Source organism: Lathyrus oleraceus, chromosome 5 (genome assembly GCF_024323335.1).
Source record: "Lathyrus oleraceus cultivar Zhongwan6 chromosome 5, CAAS_Psat_ZW6_1.0, whole genome shotgun sequence".
NCBI lineage: Eukaryota > Viridiplantae > Streptophyta > Magnoliopsida > Fabales > Fabaceae > Lathyrus > Lathyrus oleraceus.
In genome coordinates this window covers 524,977,474-524,989,027 of record NC_066583.1, presented here as the reverse complement: position 1 = coordinate 524,989,027, position 11,554 = coordinate 524,977,474, and the positions used below count along the sequence as shown (strand labels likewise).

The following is an 11,554-nucleotide window of genomic DNA, read 5'->3' as shown; positions in this document are numbered from 1 at the left end:
AAACGTAATATATAAAGCCTGAAGTTATCAAACAAATTGTTGTCCAAATAACAAGGCTGATGGACAAGAGTAGTCAGAATCACAGTTGCAGCCGGTATCTACAACTGAAGTTTCTCATGCTGGTATTGATACTCAAGTTGTTCAATACGTACTACCTCCGCAGCTTGGCCCTGGACAGCTATGGTGCCATTTGCTTATTCATACCGAATCAGCAGAACAAATCGCATAAGTACGAGAAGTTGTACCAGCACCCTGTGATCGCAACAAAGCCGGCAGCAGCTGCGAAATGATTATGTATCAGTTCAAGTAATATCCCTGATACAAAAATAACCAAGTGTCAAGACATGTTCAATAAAATTTTATTCCAAACACAAGATATGAGCAGTTAGACATTTGGATTATTAACCAAAATCAAAGATGGAATACCAAGCATACATCAAAAACACGGTTAAAACAGTAAAGGAGTATTGGAGTACTTAAAAATATGTCAAATAAGTACATGAAAATCGTTTGTTAATACTAATAGGGACCACCACAAATTGACACATACAAATACCTCACTACAGACAAAAATACAAGATTGGACTTGCTTTCAACGAGGCAAAGATTTACCATTAGTCCCCACCAAATCTATGGGAAATTCGACTCTAACAGAATGATCCTTGCCAGCTCATGGTGTGAGAACCACCCAGGTCGCTCTATATATGAGACGTCTCATTGTTAATTAAGGAGGAGGAGATTACGGTTACGCTGAAAAAAAATTGTGAGAGCTTCACCCAAAGCTTCCTTAAGATTCTCACGTTGAAACTTTGCTTTGAAACGGAGCCAAGACCTCACCGGGATACCTACGAGAACAAAGAAGAGAGCGTTAGAAAAGGAACAGAGAAAGAAGAAGAAGGAGAAAGTCGAAGGAAGAAGTTTATCTGAGTCGTGATGGAGAAGCTCGCGTCGCCAGCGACGTGACTCAAACCAAGTAGCCTTCTTCCCCCTCTTTTACTCGAAATCTCTATGCCATTGCGTTCGCCTCTTCAAATCGAATAAAAACCCCTTATTAATTAATGTAAATCATAACGTTGGGGGGTTTAATTTGGAAATTAGGGTTTGGGGTTTGAACCTTTCTTGTTACTGTTTTTTGTGCCGAGTTGTTTGGAATCAAGAATCGTTGGTGGTGGTAAAAGTTAGACGGAGAGTTGAATCCTCGTCTTATTGAGGACATCGATCCGGTCGGAGGAGGACTGCTTCACTTAATCCGAAGTCGGATTCGTGGTCACCGGAAAAATCTAGATAGGTTTAGTGTTTGGAGTTTGAGATTTTGAGTAGTGGTTCGTCGGAGAAGAAGGTGGCGCAGCCGCCGTTGGCCGGCAACCACCGTCTTCTCCGGTAGGTGGCGACCAGGAGTGATGGTGGGATATGCAGAGCATGTGTTTGCTCTAAGATGAAGAGAGAGAAGAGTTTGACGAAAGTGGCATTTTTTTGTTGTTGTTTGTTTTAACGAAGGATTAAGTGGCAAGGGTTTGGGGCGAGTGGCGGTGACAAGTGTCACCGACCTTGGACACTTGTCATTGGTGAGCATAGGGAGAACCTTTTGTTCCCATGCACAGGGGTGCGTCGTGCTAGGGTGCGACCCTCCTTGGCGTTTCTCTGTTTCGAAGACCAAGTCAGATCTACAGATCTGACGGTCCGGAGAACACCCCTTGGTCAACACGGTTGACCGGGTCTGCTTGGACCCTTACGTGAAATGAATTGGGCCGTTTCTTTTAAGCCCATTTATTTTAGTCATTTCATTCTGTCTCTCTATCAGCACCCCCCCCCCCGGGTTGGATCAGCAACGCCCACTTGGGCTTGGCCTTTACCTAGGGCCCAACTGTTTTTTTTCTTTTTCTTTATCCTCTTTTAGCCCATTTTTAGTTGTTTGTTTAATTCAAATAGAGTTTTTATCCACCAATTACGTTCCTATTATCATTATTATTAATATCTAAGTTAATTTTATAATTTACCATTATTTAATTAGTTAATCTTATTATTTTTACCATCCTTTATTATTTGGATATAATTTAGGTAATTACTCATTGTGTGAAGTTTGTGTACAATATTATTTTGTGTTTATCAATTCATTTGTACAAATTCTTGAGTACACATGTATGGTGTGCTACAATTGTGACAAGTTATTTCAATTTCACCTATTTAAAAAACATTCCACTCAACTTGAAGCAAACCAAGTTTCGATGAGGATCGACATTGACTCCATGCAGGCAAAGATGGATCGCTTGTTAGAAACCATGATGCTCTTAGCCCAGAAGGAGAAGGATGCTGAGACTAGCGCCGAAGCCAGAAGAGTTGTTGTTCAGTTTGGATCGACATCACTTAGCATCCCTTAAGTACCTAATCTTGATGGTAACCCTGCCCAGCCTAGAGGAGGACCGCTCCCTATTCCTGTTCCCATGGTCAACATGAACCCCCACGAGCATTCTGCTACATCTGCTCGCCATAGATCCTTGATGGGTGATGAAGATCCTTATAACGCTTTCTTCATGCCACAACCCATCAAACCTATTGTTGGAGGTCTCCCATACCCAGCTGTTGAGAGACTCCATGCCCTGGAAGAGAAATTCAAGTCCTTGGAGGTTCACACTACTCCCGGTTTGGACGCCGTTGACATGTGCTTGGTACCCGGCCTCGTTATTCCGCAAAAATTCAAAGTCCCAGCCTTTGACAAGTACAAAGGGATCAGCTGCCCGAGAACTCACCTCAAAGCTTATTGCTGCAAGATTGCTGCCCACATCAGTAATGATCAACTCTTGATTCATTACTTGCAAGATAGGCTCAGTGGGGCATCCTTGGAGTGGTACATGTAACTAGAGAGGGGCCAGGTCCAATCATGGAGAGATCTCGCTGAAGCCTTTCTTAGGCATTATCAATACAACACGGATCTAGCACACAATCGCACACAGCTGCAAGACATGACTCAACGCAACAATGATTCATTCAAGGAATACGCCGAGTGGCGGAGAGAGCTTGCAGCTCGTGTCCAACATCCTCTTCTTGATAAGGAGCTAATTGATATGTTTATGGGAACAATGCATACCCAATACATGGAGAAGATGGTAGGATCCAGTTTCCCAACTTTTGGTGAGGTTGTCTCCGTGGGAGAACGAATCGAAAGCCAGATCAAGAAGGCAAAACTTCCTTGCGCTGCCAATGCTTCAAGTGGGATGAAGAAACCCTACCCCAATCTCCCAAGGAAGGTAGAAGGGAAGACCAATGCCATAATGAGAGGAGGAGGATATAGGGCACCTCCATATGCTCCTATGCCTTACCATCAGTTTCCGCTGTCATCCCAACACCATATCAACCACTGTATCAGCAACCCTATCAACAACAATATCAGCAGCCTTATCAATGGCCAGCTTACCAACAACAACATCAAAATCAACAACAGCGTGCTCCACAACAACATCAACCTAACCAGCATAGGGCAAGGAGGCCAGAAAGACATTTTGATCCATTGTCGGTTCCATACAGCAAGATCCTTCCCTACCTGCTAAACGATGGATCAATTGTTTTGAAAGGGCTAACACCTGCAACTCCACCTTATCCACCAGGCTATGACGCTAATGCTCACTGCGAGTATCACATGGGTACCCCAGGGCACACAGTGGAGAATTGCAAGGCTTTCAAACACAAGGTCCAGGACATGATTCATAGTAAGGTAGTTACATTTACGCCAGTTAGGCCAAACATTGCAATAAACCCCATGTCGGCGCATGCAGAGCATAGTGAAGCTCGAAGATAAAGCTTCCCACCAGCCTGAACAAGCAGAGTAATTCCGCCAATGAATCAAGAGATGAAGGCCCTTTACTTTGAATGAAGGCAATCATTATGCCATTTTTACCATTTTGCACTTTCGTAATTTGTTCTTGTTTGTTTAAAGTACTGTATGCTTTAAACATTGTTATTTGTATTTGGTCTTATTAATGGGATGATTATGCATGCTTTGAATCAATTTTTCATATTCACTCATATTATCACATTTGCAAAGCACAAACACATACTTTTCCACTTCACCTTCTTTATCACACTATTGTTAGTAAATGTTGGAAGGAGGATGGCGAAAACGAAATACTCATAATTGTTGATCGTATGCTTTCGGATAAAACCTTGTTGATGATGTATAGGCATTGTTTCAAATCCCCAAACACTGGAGACATAAGGAGTTAATCCCGAGTCAAGCACTTCGAGCCTAGAAGTAGGAGTTCTTTCAGATCTACGAACCCATATTCTTAACCTGGGGCAGGGTAATGTTCAGTTAATCTGACTACACATTCGAATTACAAGATGAAATATCCCATACAAGGATCAACCATATGACATTCTTCACACACATCCTAAAGTGTCGAAGGAACCATACAAATCCAAAATTTATGCCGGTTACCCTTCAATGACCAATGACTTGGCAGTCACAATTTCCAAAAAAAAAAGAGCAAAGAAAGAGCCTGCTAAGTCCAACACCTTAAAAGGAGACTTAGGCAAAAACTGGGGCGATCCCGATGGATTAAAGCTTCAACAAGCGATCCATGCAAAATTAGGGATCAAAATAAAAAATCAAAGGGGACAATGAAAATCCCCAAACAAAACAAAACAAGATTCGGTGACCACCATACCCAAATAAAAGGGTCACCAATAACCATGAAGAGAAAAATGGGATGACTGTCATTTCAATGGATCTTACACTGCTGAACTCTCGTAAAAGTAGAGTGTGTGTTAATTTAACTGAACGTAGGATTGGAGATCATCATGAAGAAGGGGTGGGCTGAAATAAACTTTGAGCCTTATATCCTTTTGTTTCAATCACCGTGAACCAAGCCACGTTACAACGCTCAAAAGACCTCATTGAAGTAAGGTTTATTCTGAAAGCATGCTACAGTGAGGTTGCGTAAGCTGACTCCTAGAGATTTGCTAATATTCTATTCTCACAGTATCACTCACACGCTACCTGAAATCAGCACCGCGATTGGACTTATGATTCACTCGTCACACTCTACCACAACACTCCAAATGAATGATTGTTTTTTCAAAACCTGCATGACTATTGCATTAAAACCACAATTTCTTGGATAACAATTCTTAACTATCAGTCAGTACTTGACATCGAATGAATTCCAACAAAGGGCAATTCGAGAGGTACTTGATCGTTGGTGCCAACACGAAGCAAAACCATCTCATAATCCAATGGATCAGCGGCATGACATCCTTTTGATTATGTTTATTTAAGAAGTAGTCAGTGTAAGACAAATCTCCAAGCATCGGTTGATCAGGGAGGAAGAACACTTCAATACTTAGTTCGTCTGAGGCAAGTCCCTTAAAGGCTAATCAAGGGGCATATCATTGCAAAATTTAGGCACTGGAAAAACAAACTCAGACCATGTCATGGGATAATCACTCCTAAAGTTTCCTTTTAATGAGAATTTCTTTGAATACCCTACAGACTAGGGCAAGACAAGTTGCAAGGGGGCAAATTCCCTCCATATCTTCAAGTCAGTTAAGTAGATTGTGTCAGACACTGGAAACTGCTTGAATTCACAACAAAAACGTCAAAATTTCATACCAGTACAACATCATACCTTGGCAAGAATCCTTAGGGCACGTCGAAGGCGTAATCATCATGCGTTGCTCACGTCGCTATGCTCAGTTACAGGCTGGCCAGACACTTCAGAAGAAGAACTGAGATCTTCTCGAAGATAGATACAATGTATCAGCAAGAGATCAAATTTGGGGCACCAAGAGTATCCACATCCATTGTGTGATCATCTCATCATCAACTACCGAGTGTCGGAAAGTCAGATCCTTTCACCAATCACTAGTCCAAGTCACGTTGACAATTACCAAAAAAGCCAAAGTCCACCTTGATGGCACCTTCATAAAAACAAATACAACCAGCACTGGTTTCCATAAGATACATTTCCTTTGAAAAAAGGAGGCCAATCCCAAACAAACCAATCATTCTTTGCATTCAAACAGGCATTACATGCATCATGTGCATCATCTCATACATCTTTGCACGCATATCATTTATGCAAATAAACACGAATCAAAATTCAAGGTTTAGTCGTAGGCATCCAGGCCAACCCTCAGTTGAGTCATTGTTTTTCTCTCTGAGAGAGTTCCTACCTTGCTATCGGGCGTTCCCCATTGAGTTACATCTTTCAACCTTTTGTTGATAAGACGTTATCCTCACCTAAGTCAAAACATTGTTTCTTTAAGCACTTACCTTGTTTCACGTTGAGCGTCCCTCAATGAGTCGTTTCCTGTAACCTTTTATTGATAGAAATTACATCTCCTCAAAGAATATTCTTTCTGCACCCTTTTATTGTCGATACTCCAAGCAGTATTACCCGGTAATGTTTCAATACTATCCAATAAATCAGGTTTATTGAACTTTGTCAATAGCCTTATTTTCCATTTTTTTAAGCTATCATCCTTTTGGTGAAAGTTCCTTGGTGAATAATGATCACTGTCCTGTTTACGATAACCGTTATCCTTTTGGTAATGGTAAATCCTTGACATTTATGATCTTACCGTCATCCTTTTGGTGTCGGCGACCCTTGAAGTTTTGGGCCTAACCTTCATCCTTTTGGTGAATGGTGACCTCTACAATCATTACAGCCTAGCGTCATCCTTTTGGTGTCGGCGATCCTTGTGGTGATAAGGATCCTTGTCATTTTGGTTCAATCATCATCCTTTTGGTGATGACGTCCAGTTCAATCTAAACATCATCCTTTTGGTGATAGAGATTACGGAGTTTGGTTTAAGCTATCATCCTTTTAGTGATGGTGGCATTCGGAAAGTCCAACCCCACTATCATCCTTTTGGTGTCAGCAATATTTGAAGTTGTTATAACTTATTATCATCCTTTTGGTGGTAACAAGTTTCGAAGTTATGATCTCACCTTCATCCTTTCGGTGATGGTGATTGTTGATTCATTATCATCCTTTTGGTGATAACGAGTCCTGTTTTTGTAGTACCTTCATCCTTTTGGTGATGGTGATTATCGACGTATTATCATCCTTTTGGTTATAACAAGTTTTTGTGGTTCGATCCTACCTTCCTCCTTTTGGTGACGGTGATCCGTAAAAGTCATTGACTTATTATCATCCTTTTGGTGATAACGAGTTTTGTTGTTTGATCCTACCTTCATCCTTTTGGTGATGGTGATCGTTTGAGTTTATTTTGACTTATTATCGTCCTTTTGGCGATAACAAGTTTTGTCTTTTAATTATACCTTCATCCTTTAGGTGATGGTGATTGTTGACTTATTATCATCCTTTTGATGGTAACAAGTTGCATTGTTGATCTTACCTTCATCCTTTTGGTGATGGTGATCATTTGAGTTGTTGACTTATTATCATCCTTTTGGTGGTAACAAGTTGTGTTGTTGATCTTACCTTCATCCTCTTGGTGATGGCGATCGTTTGAGTTTAGTTTGACTTCTTATCATCCTTTTGGTGATAACAAGTTTTGTCTTTTAATTATACCTTCATCCTTTTGGTGATGGTGATTGTTGACTCATTATCATCCTTTTAGTGATAACAAGTTTTGTTGTTAATCATACCTTCATCCTTTTGGTGATGGTGATTCATTTGAAGTTATTGACTCATTATCATCCTTTTGGTGATAACAAGTTTTAATCACACCTTCATCCATTTGGTGATGGTGATTCATTTGAAATTTGTGACTTATTATCATCCTTTTGATGATAACAAAGCTGGATCTTACCTTAATCCTTTTGGTGATGGCGATCTTTGTTGTAGCCACTGTAACCATCATCCTTTGGGTGATGACTACCTTGGAAGCTTGGTTTATCCATCATACTTTTGGTGATGACAATTAATTCTACTGTCATCCTTTTGGTGCCAGAGAGCATCTTCAGTTTTAGTCCCACATTTGTCTTTATATCAAAAATGACCTTTGCAAGATTCGAGGGTTGACATTGATTTGACGTTCTAAACCCAATACCTCGATACTGTAGAATTCATTGCATTTTCTTTCTGCATTTCTCCATTGCATTTCAAAGGACAAAATTTGAGTCTTTTCGTATTTAATTACCTTCCACCACGAATGTACGAAGACTGTTGTCATTCTTACCTTCTAGTTCAAGATAATTAAATAGAGGCAGCTGTCATACCCCAATTTTGTCTGAGCATTTTAAATTTTCATAAATCCGATTTTATTTAGCATCATATGCATAGCATGGCATACATTTCATCACGAGAATACCTCACCTTAGTTTCTTATCACTATTGTGCCATTTCCGTACTACCAAGAAACATGCATTTCATAAAATCAATTTCATCTAGGAGTATGATTTATTATATGAATACGAGAAAAGGGATATTATAAAAGGATACTTCTTGAGGTGGGATACTAGTATGGATCAAGGTCATGTTTGAGTTTCGTCTTGCCAACACCACAATACTAAATCCATAAGCAAAATCATGAACATGGTTGTTTGAGAACATTGCTTATTTTAATTTGCACCTTGTGGACCAAGTTGACAAAAGTTGACGAGATATCAAGTGAATGACTTAAATTCGCAATTTTTGTTCTTCATTTATAATCATCATTCTTTAGGTCATGAATTGAAAAGTCTTAGGATGAGGATCAAGTGTTCATACGCGCATCAAGTGGCTATGAGTTCCAAAATGCAACCTTGCACGTTTTAAAAGTATTAATCTAAAATCCTAGGTCCTTCACTACATTACAGCAAGAGATAAATTTCCAAAAAAAAGAACTTAATAGGCTACACCACCACTCAAGCCATGTTTATTTCAAAATCCAAAATCATATTACATAAGCCATTATGAACCCATACATAAATCATGTTCATTACAAAAAACAATTAGCGTGTTGACACACACAGTACAATGACCAAATACATTTCAATAGCATCATGACTAAAACATGGCAAGCCATAGCAATCTTGTGGCAATCTTCTTCAAACTCCATCTGTTTCTCCAACGCCACTACAACACCAATCCTTTCTCGTTTCTATCTCTACCCAAACGAACCACCGTTTTTTCCCCTTCAAACCAACCCCTCAATCTCCATTATCCCATTGCATCCCAATACCAACAGGACAAACCAAAGCCGCTACCGACAATACTCCCAAAGTTCCCAGCTGCAACTAGCAACATCACGGCAACGACGGATAGCAGCCAAGTCCAACCTGCAAGCAACCAAACCAGTGAATCAAGATCAACCTTCTTGCAACATTGTTGATTTTAGAAACACAAAGAAGCAATTGAAAAGTGGAACGAACCACAACTATAATATAAACACAGACACAGTACTGATTTGGACAAAGACAGAGTGCATGTGAATCAAGAAACCATGACTTCTTCTACTCATGATCCTACCGAGTGCAAAACGTAATATATAAAGCCTGAAGTTATCAAACAAATTGTTGTCCAAATAACAAGGCTGATGGACAAGAGTAGTCAGAATCACAGTTGCAGCCGGTATCTACAACTGAAGTTTCTCATGCTGGTATTGATACTCAAGTTGTTCAATACGTACTACCTCCGCAGCTTGGCCCTGGACAGCTATGGTGCCATTTGCTTATTCATACCGAATCAGCAGAACAAATCGCATAAGTACGAGAAGTTGTACCAGCACCCTGTGATCGCAACAAAGCCGGCAGCAGCTGCGAAATGATTATGTATCAGTTCAAGTAATATCCCTGATACAAAAATAACCAAGTGTCAAGACATGTTCAATAAAATTTTATTCCAAACACAAGATATGAGCAGTTAGACATTTGGATTATTAACCAAAATCAAAGATGGAATACCAAGCATACATCAAAAACACGGTTAAAACAGTAAAGGAGTATTGGAGTACTTAAAAATATGTCAAATAAGTACATGAAAATCGTTTGTTAATACTAATAGGGACCACCACAAATTGACACATACAAATACCTCACTACAGACAAAAATACAAGATTGGACTTGCTTTCAACGAGGCAAAGATTTACCATTAGTCCCCACCAAATCTATGGGAAATTCGACTCTAACAGAATGATCCTTGCCAGCTCATGGTGTGAGAACCACCCAGGTCGCTCTATATATGAGACGTCTCATTGTTAATTAAGGAGGAGGAGATTACGGTTACGCTGAAAAAAAATTGTGAGAGCTTCACCCAAAGCTTCCTTAAGATTCTCACGTTGAAACTTTGCTTTGAAACGGAGCCAAGACCTCACCGGGATACCTACGAGAACAAAGAAGAGAGCGTTAGAAAAGGAACAGAGAAAGAAGAAGAAGGAGAAAGTCGAAGGAAGAAGTTTATCTGAGTCGTGATGGAGAAGCTCGCGTCGCCAGCGACGTGACTCAAACCAAGTAGCCTTCTTCCCCCTCTTTTACTCGAAATCTCTATGCCATTGCGTTCGCCTCTTCAAATCGAATAAAAACCCCTTATTAATTAATGTAAATCATAACGTTGGGGGGTTTAATTTGGAAATTAGGGTTTGGGGTTTGAACCTTTCTTGTTACTGTTTTTTGTGCCGAGTTGTTTGGAATCAAGAATCGTTGGTGGTGGTAAAAGTTAGACGGAGAGTTGAATCCTCGTCTTATTGAGGACATCGATCCGGTCGGAGGAGGACTGCTTCACTTAATCCGAAGTCGGATTCGTGGTCACCGGCAAAATCTAGATAGGTTTAGTGTTTGGAGTTTGAGATTTTGAGTAGTGGTTCGTCGGAGAAGAAGGTGGCGCAGCCGCCGTTGGCCGGCAACCGCCGTCTTCTCCGGTAGGTGGCGACCAGGAGTGATGGTGGGATATGCAGAGCATGTGTTTGCTCTGAGATGAAGAGAGAGAAGAGTTTGACGAAAGTGGCATTTTTTTGTTGTTGTTTGTTTTAACGAAGGATTAAGTGGCAAGGGTTTGGGGCGAGTGGCGGTGACAAGTGTCACCGACCTTGGACACTTGTCATTGGTGAGCATAGGGAGAACCTTTTGTTCCCATGCACAGGGGTGCGTCGTGCTAGGGTGCGACCCTCCTTGGCGTTTCTCTGTTTCGAAGACCAAGTCAGATCTACAGATCTGACGGTCCGGAGAACACCCCTTGGCCAACACGGTTGACCGGGTCTGCTTGGACCCTTACGTGAAATGAATTGGGCCGTTTCTTTTAAGCCCATTTATTTTAGTCATTTCATTCTGTCTCTCTATCAGCAACCCCCCCCCCCCCGGGTTGGATCAGCAACGCCCACTTGGGCTTGGCCTTTACCTAGGGCCCAACTGTTTTTTTTCTTTTTCTTTATCCTCTTTTAGCCCATTTTTAGTTGTTTGCTTAATTCAAATAGAGTTTTTATCCACCAATTACGTTCCTATTATCATTATTATTAATATCTAAGTTAATTTTATAATTTACCAATATTTAATTAGTTAATCTTATTATTTTTACCATCCTTTATTATTTGGATATAATTTAGGTAATTACTCATTGTGTGAAGTTTGTGTACAATATTATTTTGTGTTTATCAATTCATTTGTACAAATTCTTG

The 11,554-nt window shown here is 40.4% G+C and overlaps 1 long non-coding RNA gene across 1 annotated transcript; it reads left to right on the top strand.

Moving 5' to 3' along the window:
- LOC127086044 (uncharacterized) lies at positions 1 to 10,883 on the top strand. Its single transcript, XR_007789383.1, has 2 exons — positions 1 to 1,384; positions 10,806 to 10,883. It is a non-coding gene; the product is annotated as an uncharacterized LOC127086044 (long non-coding RNA).
- Positions 10,884 to 11,554: the final 671 nt, after the last annotated feature.